At 32.6% G+C, this 20,238-nt stretch overlaps 1 protein-coding gene across 2 annotated transcripts in view; it reads right to left on the bottom strand.

Moving 5' to 3' along the window:
- Positions 1–19,041, bottom strand: part of LOC141396688 (acidic phospholipase A2 PA4) — a 60,632-nt gene extending 41,591 nt beyond the window's left edge. Inside the window, exon 1 of one of the 2 annotated variants that reach the window (XM_073972322.1) lies at positions 18,653–19,041. The gene's annotated coding sequence lies outside the window, so the exon portion shown is untranslated. The remainder of the gene's footprint in view (positions 1–18,652) is intronic. The other variant, XM_073972323.1, reaches the window with a different exon arrangement.
- Between the last annotated feature and the right edge of the window lie 1,197 nt (positions 19,042–20,238).

The raw sequence follows: 20,238 nt of genomic DNA, 5'->3' as shown, positions 1-20,238 counted from the left end.
TCTATGAAATTATGTCATCATTTTTGAGGTTTAATGACACAATCTACAAGATGAAATTCAATCTACTTTTCAAACAAAATTTGTGAAATCAAATCAAAATCTTCCTATTTTTGGAAACACTTAAACAAATCGTCTGGCTTTTTTGAAACACTTTGTTTACAGAAAGAAAATGAAAATAAAAACAAAAACGAAAAACATGATTTTATGCGAAGAACAACAATAGCAACAAACATTAAACAAGCCAAAAGATTGCTGCTATGAATAATCTTTTGTTGAAAAAACTGGTTTATGTCTGGGTTAAGATCAAATCTTAGCAACAACCAGCAAAAAAAAAAACTGAAGAAAAAATGTAAAAAAACTAAATAACTTTAGAAGTTGTTTCAATGTCAGGTGACTGCAATATTTTCTGCTTTTTCACATTTGTTTGTTTGCAGAGTTACGAATTTTAAGCGGTCGGTCAGCCAACGTCCACTTTAGGCGTTCAGCTTATCTCTGAACTTTACTAGAATATAATTAATTTAAGGTTACAACAAAACAGTTGGCGGTTAAGAACTAAAGGGGCAATGAACAAGTTCAGTTAACCGGTCAGATACACAATCGCACGCACTTATTTCACTGACGCCTCCTTCTTCTCTCTGTGGGATTGTAAAATTCTGTAATGCTGTTTTAGACATTTAAAGTGAAGTTGACATTGAAGCAATCAGCAACATTTCAAGGAGTTATTACCAGTTCACTAGTTTTGCTGTCTGTCTTTGTTGTAGTAATCCAAGGTGTTAATATCTGTGTTAATAAACCATTTTTTTATTAATTTAATTTTTATTTTAATTAATTTACAACATACTTCAAGTGTGACAGGGGGAGATTGTGATTGGCATTCAAAAGTTTAAGTACTCTCACGGTCTCACCATTTGATGGATACACCGTGGTCGTAGTGTGCTTAATCTCATGTCGTGACCGACTTTAAAATAACAATAGGAGATTGCAAATATTTCAACAAAAATGCCAATATTTTATATTAATGGTCTCCATTCTATTGTTTTTATGTTAAAACATCTTGGCTTTTGTTTTTAAGGAATTTTTTAAAACCTAAACTTGGCTGTTCAGAAATATCAAATATTGTAACGACATGCGAAAGAAAAACAAACGCAATAGTTTCCCGCACTAAAGTTTTTTTAAAAATGATTTATTTCATTAAACGTTGTATTCTCACCACACTGAAAGTTTACAAAATTGTAAGTTTAACTTTTGGGAACCAAAGGTCCAAAATTATTTATAAGTGTTTAAGACATAGCGACATTGACCATTTTTTGTGACCATTCGACGTTATTACTTAATTCATTTTGCTGGTATTCATACCTTACTTCGCCAACGGGACCAGCCTGCGCATTTTCAAAAAGGATGATTTTTGTCTTTGACGGAGCGTATCATATTTTTGGATTGGTTCGTTCTATGACAACTTCGTTGACGATAAAATTGTAAATATCAAATGCTCGGAAAATGCTCTCTTTCTTAATCTCAAGACGATATACATACTAATTTATCTGTTAATGGTTCACACTTTAGGACATATCTCGGATCATTTTGAAATTTCTTGCAGCAGCTTGTCCTCGCACCATTTATTACAACGTTACAATTTTTTTCGGGGGCAAGTCTGCATTTCCTGAGATAAAGGCTCAAAAAATCCTATTATAAATAAATACTTTTGCGCTTTATACCAGTTTAAGGCCACTTCTCGGATCGTGTGTGTCTGAGGGTATATCTCTGTCGGCAAAGCTGACTGATACTCTTTTACTTGTTATACCCTCAGACTACGTTTTTATATGAACAAAATTGTACCTAATCGAAATGTTTAGACTAAATTAGTTTCAGACAATTTGGAGTCGTTTGTCTGTTTGTCAGGCTAGTTGGTGTGCATGATAACTCTCAAACGGATCAACTGATTTGGTCCAAACTTTACACCCTGAAATGTTTTTTTTTCGAAACTTAGATCAAGAATATGGGACTGGTATGGCCATTCCTTTAGGTATTTCTCCTACAAAAGTTACATTTTATCGCGAAGAATTACCGGTTTGATCCAAACTTTGTACATAGTAATATATCTTCTTCCAGACACAGATCAGGGGCCAAATTACGTGATTCGATTCGATCGAGAATTCGCTCGTGAATAAGTAAAAGTAAGTAATAACGGCATGACAAAACTCGATCGAAAACGTTCAATAAATGTTATTGATTTTTTCGATAGTAACCGGCAATTGATCAGGTAATCTTCAGAGAATATTATGAAGGTAGACGCCAAAAATGTGTCTATTTTAAAACAAAAACTAAAAATCAAAATTATGAATGAAAAATGTCAATATTTGTGGAATTTGTTGAATAATACATTGAATAATAATTTCGGAATGAAGTGGTGCTATACATTGTTGTAACATATTGCTAATACATCCACGTAAATATTTCTCTCTCAAGATAAATGAGAGAGAATTTGGTAGGTTTTTCGCTTAGCCTCTCTTTGAGAGTCTTTCCTTTGGTAAACAAAGGCGGACATATTCTATTAATTGTTGTTCACCTATAAAAATGTTATTAACATTAAAATTTTTTGCGGACATTTTTTAAATTGTTTTTATGTGTGTGTGTTTTGTATTTTAAAAACAAAAGCCCAACAAAACATGAAATACAATTCATTGCAAAGGAAAATTATTTGTTTTACAAATGAAAACATTTAAGTGAGTTTCGGTCGCGGATTTTGTGTTTTAAATGTGATTTTGGACTCAACGTATTTGAGTAATACGATCGCGATACAGAGAGCGTTGTTGTGGTAGGTTGGTGAATAATTTTTGTACGTCGCGCTAAGAGTTAGGTAGCTGTAAAGACTGCAAATAGTAAATTTTGATTAATGAATGCATACACTTGTATATGTATATATTTTTTTAATTCTAATTTTATTGCTTTTTCTCAAACGAGTGCAAAGGACTTTTCTCAATTTTTCTTGTTATTTTGTGTTAAAAAATGCTGAGATCTAATTTTATTTTTCTTCTACAAACCGACAGCAAACAACAATTTTTACATTTTTCTTTCATTTTGTTGGTTTACGATAGGCAATTTAGCTACGAATAATTTCTCGCAAATTTATGCTCAATAACTCGATAATTTTACTCGATAACGAATGTTGTCATCCCAATTTTGAGTTCTCGACTAGAAACAAATCGATATCGAATTACATAATTAGGCCCCAGGTTCGAGTATAGTCGATATCAGTACGGCTTCTCCTTCGGGTATCTCCCACACAAAATTTCAAAATCCATACTTTTTTGCAGCAGGTTGTTTTTGGGTGTAAGTCAATACTTTTGTAGATAATGAATAAAAAGGCTGATGAGCAGAATAACTTCCGTATTGAGTATCCGATTTTTTTGAAAATTTCTTCCAAACCTACATCAAGTTTCTAGAAGGTTATGACTTTTTTACAATCTCGTATCCCTGGATCATATTTTGATGAGTTTTTATCTAAGATTACATAAAATCTTAATTATAAAGTGATTCGATAAAAAAAAAACTATTAATGTTTTTATTTTTCAGAACTTTTGAAATTTTTTTTTGAAGTCACTGTAAGTAAGCAAATATTTACCTGAAAACTAGGTATAGGGACACAAGACATAACCAAAATGACATAACCGTTTGTTTCTCACTAATTTTATCATCGTATTATTACATATATACCATTTTATATTGTAAATGTCTTTATTTCATATATCATAAAAATTAAAAGTGGTTTGTGCGGGACCTTTTTCAATATTTAAATGGAATATAATATATATTAAACAGGAAATCATTTTTGAAATAATATGTCAAAAAGTCATAACCCTAATAATTAAAGCTCGAGGATAGTTTTAACATTTTTCGTCGTAGATACTCTTTGTGTTGCTGTTTACAGGGATAATCTTTTTCGTGGGCCATGCCTCCTTTCATAATGGCCTAAAAGCTCTAAAAAATCCTACGACACATAATGGTTCAGAAATCGATTTTCCTGTCACCGATTTCCACTTTAAATTTTCCGGTGTAGGTCCACGATTTCATATAGCCCCCATAGAACGATTTTTGGTATTTTGAAGGTTGTAGCCTCAATATCCTACCGAAATGGCTGAAATTTGGTATTTGGTATTCACTGGGGGTTTACAATTTTCAACCATAGAACAGTACCTCCAGATTTTCAGTACTTTGAAAGTTGTGGCCTCAATATCCCACTGAAATGGCTAAAATTTGGTATTACGTCTTTGTTGGTGGTATAAAACTTTCCACTTGAAATTTGTCGGTATAGGTCCGCGATTTCATATAGGTTGAAAGTTGTGGCCACCATATACCACCGAAATGACTGAAATTTGGTAGTAAATCTTCGTTTGGGGTATACAAATTTGCCGGTATATGTCCACGTCTTCATATTGCCTCCCCATTTTCGTTATTTTGAAGGTTGTACCCTCAATATAACACCGAAACTGCTTAATGTTGGTTTTTAGTTTTCGTTGGGGGTATAAATGTTTCCACCTGAAATTGGTCGGTATACTTCCTTCGTTGGACGTATAAAATGTTCCACCAGAAAGTTGTCGGTATAGGCCAACGTCTTCATATATCCCTCATATTTCGAGGGTTTTTCTCATGTAATGTAATATTGTGTGTTGTCAGAGGATACAAAATCTAAACTTGGAAAATTGTAAATATAGTTCCATGTTTTGGAAAGAACAACGATGACGCCCCATATGAGCTCTTTTAATGGGAGTATTATCAGTTACGATATTATTATTATTATTATAATTATTATTATTATTATTATTATTATTATATTATTATTATTATTATGATATTAGTACCTTCATAGACTAAAGGAAACTAATTGTTCATATTTACTTTAATACAGTTAATGGTGGATTGTACAATATGTATACTTAAAGCCGTTCTCACTTGTTTCGGAACTGTAAGCGGGAATGAAAAATGGCCGGATTTGTAAAGTTTTTTTTTTAGTAATTTTGACCTCGAAGTTTAAGCTTTTCTTTATGACAAGAACTACTGCATGAAAAAAATACATGAATTTGGACATTTGTCATTTGTCTTTTAATGTGTGGTGGTGGCACATGGTCATATTTCCATGATTAAATACAGTGTTATGGAAAAATTATACCTATACTGCAGTGAGTAGTCTTGAAGTTTTGGTGTGATGTCTTTTTCGGTCTTGTACCTATTTAGGCACATCCTACAAAAAACTTTTTCCGACTCACTTTCACTCATTTGAGTGAAATATATTATTGCTTACTAACGTTACTACTAATCTCAGTCTGAATAATAAAGCTCAACGAATAATTTGCTTTTAAAATTAGAAAATGATTGAATATTCACGATTAGTCAATAAAAACAAAACATGCTATTGTTTTTTAAACCAATTTGAAAAACAAGTTTTTTTTTTTTCATTACAATTATAAGTTTCTAATTTAAACTGTTACTTTTTTCGAGATTTAAATAATTTAGATTTTTTTGTAGAATATTGCTATTACTTCTAACTAAAAAAGTATTTTCCAAAATAAATCAAAACTTATTTTAAGAGTATTACTGGGTTTAGATACATAATTTTAATTCTATTTAATTTAGTTGAAGTTAATTTATGAATTAAATTTATTATTTTGGATTTGAACTTGAAAATTTCTTTCTTGAATCATTGTCTGAACGATCTGTTTGGGTATGTCATTTATACATCAAATCTTTTGTACTTAAAAACCGCCTCCATTAATTTTCAAAGTTCATTAACTTTTTGTTTACATTGTAATATTGTTGAAAACCACAAAGATATGTGTTAATTCCGATGTCGTGCAATAATTAACACCAAACTGTAGTCAAATTCCAAATGCAGATGATGAAAAATGCATATTATATAGGGCGACTGCAAAAATTCTATTTGAGCTTAATAAAACACTGTCTCATGGGTAGCAAAGACAACTTGAATGATGAGAAAAGCGATATGTGTAATAAGGTTATGACTTTTTGACCGATAATGAATGAACTTTTGGCTATTAATGAATAAAATAAAGTTTATTCTATTTAAGTATTAAACCAGTAAGGAAAGGATCAAAGTCGGGCGGGGCCAACAATATGATACCCTACACCACTGTGAATATGTAAAATATATATTGGAGGTATTTATAAATCCAAAGAAGTTTTGTTCTCTAAATACTATTTGACGATTCGATCTAAATTACGACCGGTAGTGTAATGTACCCTGCATACTATGGTGGAGGTATAAAAAATGGACTATTTCCCAAAGAAGTTTTTTTGCACTAAATAAAAGGAACATTTTTGTACTCTTGAATTTTAAACGGTTTTGTGTCTATGGAGCAGAATCGATAAAAAAATCTATATGAATCGAATATTTTCTTAAATTGTTTGCTAATTTGACTTTTAAGAAGTTTTCACAAACATTTAGTATGTTCCACAAAGTTGTTTACTGAGTTGTTTACTGATTTGTAGTTTATTGTTTTCTTGTATTTTGAACGGTTTAGTATCTATGGACCAGAACCAGAGAAAAATGTTTAAAAATCACATTTACTTTGCTATTTTGATCTTTAAGAACCGATTCTACAGCGTTCGTATGGTCTAGAAAGTTGCTTATTGAGATATAAGGTACTTTTTTGTAGGTGGTTGTTTGATTTGCTTGGATTTATGCTTGAATTTTGATCGGTTTGATATCTGTAGACCAAAACCCGAGAAAAAAATTATAAAATAAATTTCACATTGAAGATGAAGTTTTATGGATTTAATATGTTCAAAATTTTTGCCCTGTAAGAAAAGAGCTACAACTTAACTTCCAAGAGTAAACCAAAATTCTTGGCGGTTTAGAAGACATGAGTCGGACAAAATGATTCCTATTGACATCAAGGTCTGAAATCTTTGGAGGCTCATTACCGCGAAAGTGCAAGTGATGGGGAAAAACGCCGAAATACGTGTCTTCTTATTTTTAGTCTCCCATTACACACAGTGTTATATGTTGATGACGATTGCCTAGATTGCTTTGAATATTGCTAGTACTCGTAAGCTAAGGAATCTCAAGACCATAAGAGCTAATTGTGAAAAATGTTACCCATGTTACACTATTTGTTGACGTTCTATTGTTATTGTTATTTGTATAGAAAATTGACATTTTTTAAGATATATGGTAACATGGGGCGCCTTCGCCACGTTTTTGTTCAAAATGTTCTCATACCGACACCGTTAAAGTTTTTTCAAATATTATTTTTGGTACAAATATTAGCGTATCTTGACTATAAGTTTTGATATATAAGTGGTTATAATTTTGTTTTTAAAATATTATTTTTGAGAATTTACAATATGTCTAAAATATGCCACCCATGGGGCAGCTTTGCCATCGATATTGAACATTTTCCAACGGACTCCAAAACTGTAATTTACCATACTTTTTCCTTAAATTTCAACATTATGCGAAAAAGGAACATTTGTCTATTGAATAATCAAAAATGATTCTAAAATTCACAAATAGTAATCGATTCTAGCGGTTAATTGAAATAGGTTCCTTGAATACAGGTACAAAAACCATAATATAACCAAAACAAGATACGTTTATAATACTATTTGATTTTAACTTCACATTATAGTGTGGTATATCTATGGCATAAAGAATTGAAGTTAAACATGACAAATTTCTGACATTAACCCACCACACCCCTATCATGGCGTAGGCGCCCCACCCCCAACATATCTCATAATATGAATATATTGACATTTGTTATTGTTTTTTTCATTCAAATTATTGGGATTTCTATTCTTCAGTAGTTGTCTTCTAACGGTATAAATATGTTTTTGAAATCACAAAAGGTAAAGAAGATTTCACAAAAAACATCTACCATAATTGTTTTTCCCAATACCCTCAAAACACAAAACCGCGCGCGTCCGCTATCATACTTACGACACACCCGCCAACTTTTGGGAGATGATAGATCTTCATTAAACTCACAATTTTGACTTCAGCCGATTTTTTCTAGCACTTGTATTTTGCGAGAAAATCGGCGATGGCGTACCCGCCCCAGTGGCGAAGGCGCCCCATGTTACCATACATACACAGCAAAAAGTTTGCCTCCAAAGATGCAGTTAAAACATATGTACAAATGATTTGGAAGTGCATAAAAATATGCGTTTTCACTCAAGATTTTACAAGAGCGTGACTACTGAAAAATGTACTCCATTAGCACTGCATTTTAATCAACCCTTTGGCATTGCATTTTAACTAACCCCTTGGAATCGCATTTAAACTAACCCTTTATGGTAGAATAGGTTGCAGTCCAATTTGCATCCAAAGCACGTGTTTTGATGCAGTGCTTTGGATGTGAATTTAAAGACACTCTTCGGAATGTGTTTTTATTCAGTTCAAAGATGCAATAACCATACAAGCCATTGCAAAATATTCCAGAATAAATAAAAATAATTTAAAGTTTGTGTAAAACAAGAATAATAAGAATTTTATTACAAATTATGAAATTGCTTCTTCGAATTCAATGGCAACTGAGTTTGTTTCCTCCACTCTCCATTTAATCCAAGCTGAACTGTTCTTGCTTCATCAGCTAAAGGGGTTTTTATATAATGTACTCCAGCAGCACTCCATTAGGAAATTTTCTTCTCATGAGTTACCGCAAAAGCTCACAAATTATTTTATTTTTGGTCAGTTCCATTACTTTTGAAAATGGTAAAATTGGCAAAATTAACAAAAGTTGTGTGTTAGCACGGTTTTGAAGAAGAACTATATTTATTTATATGTATGTGTTTAAAACAAATAAAATACTTACATTTTTAATGAACAAATATTGTTATTTGTGGTTTAGGCTTTAAAAAAATCGCTAACCAATCCTCAAAATTCAATTCGCTCAAAATAATTCTGCCTTTGTGAAATCTGTGATCATCAAGTAAAGGAACACTTTTCGAGTAAAAAGTGGCAAAAGTTGAAGATTCTTGCACGTAAAGGAACGGAGCTTTTATAACAAATTTTTGGGATTTTTTTTTTCTGTTTATGGACGAATTGTACTTGTAGGGACCTCTACCAACTGCTTATAAAATGTAACAAACGGAGTGCCTTTATCACGACTTCATTTGGACTGCATCCGGATGCAGTTAAAATGTGAGAAATGGATGTCATTCGTTGGATCGCATCTGAATGCGCATAAAATGTGGGGAATGGAGTGCCTTTTTTACGACTCCGTTAAATTAATTTTGCTGGGTAGATCAACATCAACGCAGAATTTCTTTAGAAGCATCGTTATGTTGAAAAGTAATTTTTTGTCATAATTTTGAAAAATGATTTGGGTGACTTTGCTTGGATGGGACATGAATTGAACTATTCTGAATCTTAACTCATAATGAAATGAATGATGTACCCTAACTACATTTCTCTTTAGTTTAACAATACTATAATCTTTCTCTAGGAAATCATACTCCCATTTATTAATTTTTTATATTTATTGGTCAAATGGAAGTGTCACGGTATGCAACACGGAAAAGTGTTCCGAAATGGGATGTTAACGATTTCCGCAATTTCCAAAGTGTTTATTTAAATATGAAAATTAGCACGGTTTTGAAGAAGAACTATAAGGAACAAATATTGTTATTTGTGGTGTAAACTTAAAAAAAGTTCTCGCTAACCAATCCTCAAAATTCAATTCGCTCGAAATAATTCTGTCTTTGTAAAATCTGTGATCAATTGTATTCGAAAAAGAAAAATTCTTAAACATAATTAACAAGATTCCCCATAATCATAATACATAATAGACAAATTAACATTAACTAACCACATTTATGTTAGGTGAGGTTAGTACTATTGCCTCACCATTTGTATTTATTTGTTTACTAAATTTACACATTCAATATTCTTCAAGACACATGATTGAGCGCTCTATTGATTTAAGGTGTTCTTGATGTATTATCGTAGTGTGAAAATTTGCAATTTCGGAATGACAGACTTAGGGTATTATGCAATCGCGTAAATATGTTAAGAATTTGCTAAATACAAAAATAAATATTTTCTAAATTTTTTTAGTAAAGAAGAAGCCTATTCTATTATTCGATATAACATTAAGCACCCATAAGCATGAGGTGATGTTTAGTATTTAATAATAAACACTCATAAATTTATTGTTGTTTTATGTAATTTTCGCAAGTTTTTTGACAAAGTTACTGCTTCTCAAGACAATATGATTTGTTTGTCTTATTTTGTGTTACCATGTCCAATTTCGTGTCAGCGAAGAGATGTATTTAGCGATGCAGTGCCATAGGTGTGTCTTATAAAAATAATTATGTTACAGTGGAGCGAAGGCAATATGCAGATATGGATCGATGATAATCTGTCTCGATTACTGCTGCTACTGTACAATGAGCAATGAAATATGTACTGTGGTCTAATGGTAGACACACGCGCATTGCACGCTGAATGCCCGGGTTCGATTTACGGCGAGATAACATCACATTTTTAACTGTGGGAAATACCCTTAGGCGACATTTCCTGAGTATTTCAGACATGTAAACTTCTCAACAAGTGACACTTGTCATTCCGGACTCTGTGATAAAAAGTAGGGCCCATATCGTTAAGCTGGTGTGAATGGTGGTGCACCCATTGATATGCGAAAAGTCGTTTTTGTACCTTCGGTGAAGTTTACAATTGTTGTTAACGATATCAACAACTACTGTAAACCACAGCCACCTTAGACTTCTTCATCACCTCTGAACGCCGCACTTAAAACAATGATGGGAAATCGTATTTTTTCTAAGAAAATTGCCGAAAGCTTTAAGTACTCCTACGGCCACCATATGTAGTGGTTTGTGGGCAGGACAACATGCAAACTGGATAGTGGGCTGTTCCAAACATTGCATATCGTAATACTTCTGCAAATCTTAGGCAAAGTTCGAAGGTGGTACTTACAGGCCGGCACCTTATGGCACCTCTTCCACTAAAGTATTGCTATCATGGATATCTCATAAACGGAGCAACTGATTTGGTCCAAACTTTGTATTTCGTAATATTTTGTCCATGCTTAGTTTAAGTTCAAAAATGTGTCAGGGAGGACCGATCATTCCCTCAGAAAAGTTCAACATTTTTGTTTAAGCGTTTAAGGTATTAAGATCTGTCCGAGTCCGAGGAAATTTTTACCGAAGGTACTCCTTGTGGGCCTGTTTACAGCGGTATTATGTTTTTAGTGGGTACGACCAAGCTTCCGATGCAATGACCATAAAGCTATTAATTATATGGTGACCAACTGAAATTACTGTTGGGCGCGATATCTATCGAAAGTAATGACTTCCAAAATAAGACCCACTTCCAAAATGGTATATTTCGATCATACGCTACACTTTTGAGATTTAATCCAAATTCATATTTTGGCAACCTCACACGTCCAAAATTCGAAAAACACCCTAAATACATACTTTTTAGGAAAAAAAGGAGTTTCAATACAAACAGGCTGGGGGTATATCACTGTTGGCAAAGTCGACTGATACTTTTTACTTGTTATAATTTTTTTAAGCGTTTAATTTAGGAAATCTTTATGCGGACAATAAAAAATCTTTTTATTTTTCTAATTTCTCTTAAATGGCACCTTTTTCTCTGTGAGCAGGGCTGACATAGAGGGTGTTGTCCAACGTTACAACAGAGAATCCCTACATCAGTAAGCCTTGCAAGCAGATTTGAGCCTTGAAAACAACTATCGTGTCGTGGTCCACGGAGGTCAGTTGCCACTACAAACCAGATTAGTTTTGGCTCAAGTACGTGTTATGCTACAGCCATCTCAATTCCTATGGGATCTGGATTAATGACACCACACAAAACAACATCAAACATCTACCCAGCATGCGGTGAAGACCCCCACAACACATTGCACCTTTTAACAGTCCTGCCAAACCAACTTAACTATTTCCAGTACTCAAAACACAAAAACAACAATTCTTGTTCCTAATCCATCCTTTTAGGAGAAATTGTTTCACCACCTGCAAAGTGATATTAATATCGATGTTCTCACAGTTACAAAAAAACTATATTTTTTTCTATAATTATGGGATATCCCATGATTGCGTATGGCGTCATCCATACCCAACCAACAGTTTTGCGTGACTTAAGATTTTTTCTTATAATGTAAGGTGTGTTTATGTTTCATTAGGAAAATATTGAATGTTCTTTAGCTATGAAATGACTAAGCAATGGATACATTAAGTCGTGACTAAAAATAATATTATTGCGAATTCAAGGATAAACGTAAAAAATATTTTCTAAAAATACCAATCCAAACCATTTCTTACATTAACTTTCTCGCGAGCGAGGAATTCCCCACAAGATAACATTTACTATTGGGCTGTATAACAAATAACATATGTACATATGTATGTAGGATAAGTGTTGTCATATCCAATGTTAATAATCTCCTGTTCCGTTTGTACGATTATATTCTTTTTATCGAGTGTGAAAAATTTTAATACCAATTTAGTATACAACTTTTGATGATCTAATCGAAATTCCCTTTCCTTATTGCAAGATTTATGTATTTATCTAAAAACAATTAATTCAGTTTTTTACAACCCTCTTTTATATTTCTTATATAAAAATTCCACTTTTATTGCTTATACAATGCGGAATTAAGTGCTTAAATTTTTTAATGATTAGCGTTTTTATGGAATCATCATAAAAATGTCAATTCCTAGTTCTCCGATTCGATATTCGCACTTTTTTGTGATCAAATGAGTCAATTAATTTAATTTTCACGTATTTTATAGACGGCAGTATGTCTCACTTCGGCTGACGAAGAAGGAGGAGGCCTGCTGCCAACGTTAAGAGACTCTTAAATGCACACACATACATATGTAGATAAGTATTTATTAAAATGTCATTTGAACATAGGAAAGCCAATAAATTTGGAGCAAAACGTATCATGCATAATTGATATATACTCACACACCTCTTCACATAATATAAAAAATAAATTAAAATACAATGAATGAATGAAGAATCTATTTATCAAAATAAGAAAACAATTTTATTAGGAATTTATTTTTTAAAATTTGAGAAATGCATATTCCTAAAACCTCATCATGGTACAAGTAAATGAGGTAATTATGCAATTGTATGTTTAAATTTAAGAAGCTAACAGATGTCAAATCGACTGGATTTAGTAAATGTAAACGTACTGTGCAAGGGAGAAAGCCTTAAAACCAGGTCGAAGGCCTGCTACTAACAGAAAATTTTAATTTTATTGGATTAAGGGGTTGCATATCCGTAGCGTTAACTTCTTCCCATATAAATGTTTGTCCATTCCGATCTCCTAAATATTATCTGGTCATCACCAAAATCACCAAGGCTTCTTTCTCTCTAGTTCTCCCATCAACATAGAACATTTCTTAACGATGCGATCAAAACTGCGATCTGTAACGTGATTACAAGGTGTCATTAGATACACATAGCCAGATCGTCTAAGATTTCCCATATCCTTCATTGCCTTCTCCTAACAAAAAAATAAAATAGACGATTATTCTGAACGAAAATTCTCCGTGAGTTCTGTCTTTTCGCCGTTTCAACTTAAGGAGTTACCTCTACTTATCATTTTCAAAAATTTTAAGTCGATCGATGCAAAATTGAGCATTGCACAGTGGCCAATTTTAAGAAAAATCTTGGCAAAACTCTGAAAATGAATGGACGTTAACCTAATCTTGGGTTCTTATGTTTTTCGGGTCGCTGCTTAAATTTTTCATATTTTTTAACCCTCAGAGGTCATTAAAGGAGTGGTTTTGGTCCCTTCTCCTATAAAATGTGATCGTATCAAATCGAAATATTCTACAAATTTGTTCGCCATCAATTTTTATTATAGGTCTTAGAATACACCAAAACTCTACATATTACTAAACTTCAGAAATATGCAAAATTAAAAACAAATTTTAGGGTTAAGGAAGTACTTCATGTGAGTTTTGGCAACATTGTCATACAAAACACCATTATAGAAGAATGTCGTCAAAGACAAAAATGTTATCCGCTAAATTTTACTATAAGTCACCAAAGAAATGAAATCTCCATTTGCATATCGGAAATATCGGTATCAATTTTACTAAGAAACGATGAAACTAAAATAGGGTTGAAAGCTTCCACCATTTCTACAGTTTTGGAAATATTTGAGTTAAAATTACTTGGAATCCTTGCACTTTAGGTGCAGGATGTTTCGATGGAAATTGAAAAAAAAACTCTTGTGAAAATTGACCTTGAAAATATCAATAAGTACGGACATAAATTACACTGTGCTACAGTGAAAATTTGCAGGGGTTCTAATGCATAAATTCGGTTTTGTGGGAGTGCACAGAAGACGAAAATACCTTTGGTTTCTTTTGGTCACTTCGGGTTTTCATTTTATAACGGTAAATGTAGTGAAAAATGGGCTTTCTTGGATTTTCAACTTTAAACGGACATTACTTCTTTTTTCCACAACCGATTTGCACACACTATATATAATTTTAAAGGGGAGTGTAATGCCTTTCGAACAAGCCATAGAGTTTTAAAATCGGTTAACAAATGGGTATGTAATAGTGGTTTAAGTGTGACAAAAACGCATTAAAAAACAGTAAAATGTTTTCCCTTGTGCTCTAGGCTGCGTAAACGACAACTAACAGTACAATTATTTACTGTTAACAAGTAGGAAATTTAGTTGGAAAAGCCAACAAAATCCGTTAAAAAATGAATGCGTTATGGCATTTTTTGTGTTTCAACTTTTTGGTTTTTTTTTCATATTTTCCTTTATAAAACATTGATATCTTGTGCGTAATTGTTAAGCAGGATAATCACAATTAGAATCACACATGCTAAGATACCCATCATTTATAAAGGAAAATATGAAAAAAACCAAAAAGTTGAAACACAAAAAATGCCATAACGCATTCATTTTTCAACGGATTTTGTTGGTTTTTCCCATTTTGGAAAGCCAACTAAATTTCCTACTTGTTAACAGTAAATAATTGTACTGTTAGGTGTCGTTTACGCAGCCTAGAGCAGAAGGAAAAACATTTTACTGTTTTTAATGCGTTTTTGTCACACTTAAACCACTATTACTTAGCCATTTGTTAACCGATTTTAAAACTCTATGGCTTGTTCGAAAGGCATAACTCTCCCCTTTATAATGAAAAACAGTGTGTGCAAATCGGTTGTGGAAAAAAGAAGAAATGTCCGTTTACATTTGAAAATCCAAGAAAACCCATTTTTCACTACATTTACCGTTATAAAATCAAAACCCGGAGTGACCCAAAGAAACCAAAGGTATTTTCGTCTTCTATGGACTCCCACAAAACCGAATTTGTGCATCAGAAATCCTGCAAAAAAATTTTGTCCACTTTTGTATCACAGTGTTATTAAAACACGCGGGCTTCATTGGCAACACTGAACATTTTAAATTCGTTTCACACACGTTTATTTACAATTACAGAAAAAATATTTAAAAGCCGTTGTTTATTTTGGATATTATAATATTTTAAAAGAAACAACTTAAATATTGAGAAAACATTTTTTCCAAATAGGGTCGCTTTGAACTGATTTTATACCCACTCACTAAACAAGAAACGTATACATTTTTTCATAACTACACGCAGTGGGATCCTACAAACAATATTTGATACTATTTAGTGTAAATTGATACAATTGTTTTTCGATTTTTGGCCAGATTTTTCGTAAATTTGGCCACAACGATAGCTCGAAAACGAATTGAACGATCTTCATATGGTTTAGTGAGCTTATTAAATTTTATTTATTTTTATTTATTTCAAATATTTATTATAATAAAAAATTATAATAAAATTATATAAAAAAAAAATAGCACTAGCATCTAAGGCTATCGGCTAAAGCTTATTAAATACATAAAAGCTTGTCTTTAAGCAAGACATATTTTATTTTTTTTGTCCTGTTTGTTTTGATTTTTACAGTTCACATTTTTTAAATAGATTTTTTAAAATTCTGTTTCGCTTAAAGACAAGATTATTAGGTTCTTTAAACGACCACACAAGTATACGAAGATCGGCCCATCCGTTTTCGAACTATCGTTGGCACCGCAAAACGCTTTTATAAAAAAAGTGTTTCGCAGGTACGAAGAAAAGTGGCATTAAAATGGATGAAAGCGTTTGGAGTAAACTTAGTCATTCATTTACATTCAAATCCATATAAGAATTATACAAGGATAACAAAATAAAGTAAAAAATTGGATAAAAAATTTGGCTCATTTGAATAGAACACCCATTTACAACGTGGGAATACAGAAAGATAGTATTAGAGTATCTATGCATATTCACTCTATATTGAAAACGAAGTACTTTCAGTAATATTCGGCAAAAGTATAACCCTCCTGATTAAGGATACACCCGTATATACTGCTTTGCCAAGGATTCCTTAAATAATCAGATGTAATGCCTAACAAAGCTAGTTTTTTTTCTTTCAACAAGTTTATTTTTGGAATATGGCGGCCCCTCTAGGATATCCACATTTCTTTTCAAAATTTTGAAATATGCATCGATATTCTAATACAATCCTTCTGTATTCCCAAGTTTTAAAGGGGGTTCTACTCAAATGACCCAAATTTTTACTCCAATTTTTGACTTTATTTTGTTTTCCTTGTATAATTTTTATATAAATTGGATTTGAATGCAAATGAATGACGAAGTTTACAACTGATGAACGGATCAACCGATTTGGTCCAAAATTTGGTTCTCGTAATACTTTGTCAAAACTTAGGTCAACTTCGAAGGTGGGGTATCTCCCCTACAAAAGTTCAAAAATGTTCCCTAAAATGGTGCGCACCATAACTCTCGAAGAGAGTAACCTAACCCATTGGGCCCAAACTTTGCACGTCGTAACATTTCCTCCAGACATAGATCAGCTTCGTATATGGACTATATCGTTTCATTCCTTCGAGTACCTCCCACACAAATTTTCAAAAATGTTGTCACAAGTGCGGTTTGGGGACTCTTGTCAGACCGACAAGACATTTTTGCAACAAGTTTTGCTCGCAGCCCTTTTCCTAAAATAATATCCCAATAGTTCTAAATAACCCTGCCGGCAACAACTCAAATGGCTGATCAGCACGAATATTTAAAATCTAAGTATACGATTTGGGCGTAACTTTGCACATCGTAAACTTTCTTCCAAATGTTCATTAATGGAAAACGTTTTGGGGTACCTCCCTCACAAAAGTTCGACATTTTTGCTAAGTTCAGTTTTAGGACTGTTCGAGGATCGTTTGCAAATTTTTACGAAAGTACATCTTGTGGTTCTGTTTACAGCGACATAATGTTTTTCGTGGCCAAATCCAAAAAATCCACCGTACCTGCTCATTGTAATGTTTCTCTCATATGAACTTAGTCGATCCAACTCCTTCGGGTACATCCAACCCAAAATTTCAAAACTGTGCAGTTCAGTTTAGTTTTTACATCAGGCAGTCCTCGCGGCTCATATTGCGACATTCTAATTGTTATTGGGGATAAGATCATACTGGCTGAGATAATTACACTGTGCTACAAATGTCGACGAAAAAATTCAGGCGTTCACATGTACCAATTAGGTGTTATCTGAGTCAATGGTAGACGAAAACACCTATGTTTTTCCAAATCACTTCGTAAAGTGATTTTAGAACGGTAACTTTAGACAAAATGAATTCCTTGAATTTTCAACTTTAAACGGGCATCTATTCTACGTTTCATTACGGATTTCTATCATTTTTCTACGTTTGTCCAAATTTACGTCATAATCGAAGTAGACTATATCGGTTTACCTTTTTCCGGTACCTCCCCACAAAAGTTCAAACATTTAGGCTTATAAACAGATTGGAGCCTTTTCGCGGATAAATTTTAAATTTTATTTTGGATAGTTCTCGCAGTGCACACTACAACAGGAATTTTTTGGAAAAATAACCTATGCTGGGTTTCATTCTTTTCATTATGTTACAGGCTGAGGGTATATCTCTGTGACTTCTTGTATATTTTATTCTCAAAAGTTCAAATCCTGTTCATTGTAAAATACATTTACTATAGAATATTCTAAAAATACACTACGCTATTAAAAAAACACAATTATCTCATTTGGTCTGTTCAAGAACTGCAAGAATCTACTATTTTTTAAACGTTGACTATTTTTATATTTATGAATTTGTCAACAAATTCAAAAATAGTAAATTCTATGCTTCCGACATAAAAATAAATTTATACCAGAGTCAAAACTAAAATCTGAAATGTTATAAAGCAGATATGTACAAATAAAAATTCGTTTATTAGAATTGATGACATCAAAGGGATACACTTCTGTTTACACGCACGTTGTTGGTATACACACAATGTACAAGGACTCCCTTCATCCCTCCACACACACACTCAGTAAGAAGCGTTGACCAGGAGGGACGAAATGCTTTACACACGTAAACACGACCAAAACATAAACTACATTCGTTTGCTTAGCGTGACCTTGAAAAGCTTGCTCCTGAAATCCCAATGCATACTTTTGAATAGCATAAAAGGTCGAAGGAACATAAATATAAAACAAAAACAACATAACGGACAACAACACTTGCACTTGAACTATATTTCACCAACAGGGAATGACAATTTCAGACAGACTTACATTAATTTTATCAACGATGGAGACAGGTTGGTATTTTTTTTCTTCTTTGCAAAATATTTAATTAATTATGTTGGAGGGAATTTGTAGCCAATTAATTTTTAGGGAAAAATAATATTAAACTTTCTTTTTTTCTTTTTATCTTCACATCTATTTTATTGTAATCACTAAGACAAATTCAACCAAATATCTTTTTTAAAATAATAAAATTTCTTTGAGAACTTATTTCTGATTAGGAATTATTCTTAGTAACACCTTTTTATGTAACAAACGTTTCTTTATACTTATTTTTACGCGTTCGTACTACACCGCTATACTACACTACTAACTGTTATGTATTTCAACGTTGCGGTATGACTGAACTTGATTCTTGAACAAAACACAGTTAAACTAAACTTGGACTTGGCCATACGAGTGATGTTTTGTTTACAGTCGCATTAGGGGGTGCGTATGTGTGTATGTTTGTTCGGTTATGTTAATAACACGGTTATGTTAATAGTGTGCTTGCCCGTAATACAAAACATCGTCATTATTATTATCAACATTATCATCATCACCATTAGCACAATAAAGAACCGAAGAGCGGAAGTAAATATAACAAAGCTGTTTAACATGAACTCTCGTAAATACATTTTTTGCTCTGTCTGCTTTTAGTAAAAGCTTTTTTGGCGCCAAAATCTACATTTCCTCCAAATAGCTTCTGAGAGTATTGCCATTGCTACACTTATACATAAAGTACATAATTTTCACGTTGAAATATTGGTCGAAATACGAAATAAAGATACAAAGATTTTTTTGAAGTAAATATAGAGATAAAATAAACAATTCTAAAAATACCGAAAATCGGGAGGTACTGTTCTATGAGAGCTATGTCAAAACGAGGGCAGGATATATCCCATTTTCAATATCAAACATTTGAAGTTTTGCTTGGAAAATATTGCAAACAAGTAAAAAGAATTGTGACGCCTATGGACAAATCGATTACCTGCTAGACAACCGATTATGTGCCTCATCGAAATAATGGCTTTATTTAGACGCATGGACTTGGCGATAAAATATCAAGATTTTGGTTATTTATCTTAACTATTGTTGAAGACTAGGGTTATAATTCGGATTCCGTGAAAAAGTAGCCCTCCACCGATTACTAAATCCCTTCTGTAGTTCGGTTCTCTATCACACTTTTGGAGTTACCGACAAAAATTGGTAAAATTAAAATGCTTATAATTTCGGTAATGAACGATATTTTCGGTAAGTTAGCGACGAATAAAAAGTAGTCGTAAAGTTCTACCGATAGCAAGATTGTTGTCAACTTTTATTTGAACTTTTCATTCATAATTTAGCGTTTTAATTTTAACGATTTTTGTCGTTAACTCAAAAAATTAGTTAGAGAATCGCACTACTTATGTTTTTTTCTATCTAAAAATTTAAATTTGCTTTGTTTTAATAAATATTTATAGAAAACAAATAGATTTGCACAGGCAGTCATTAAAAACAGCCTGTGACTTTCGCGAATTCCTTGCAAATGTCGATAGGTAGAATAAATACAAACATAAAATTCGCGAGTTTATAATGAAAAACAAGAGGTTGCA

The sequence above is a fragment of the Musca autumnalis genome, unplaced genomic scaffold (genome assembly GCF_047663935.1).
Source record: "Musca autumnalis isolate F117 unplaced genomic scaffold, ASM4766393v1 scaffold_3, whole genome shotgun sequence".
Lineage (NCBI taxonomy): Eukaryota > Metazoa > Arthropoda > Insecta > Diptera > Muscidae > Musca > Musca autumnalis.
The sequence above is the reverse complement of the archived record's forward strand: the minus strand, read 5'-3'. Positions and strand labels throughout refer to the sequence as shown.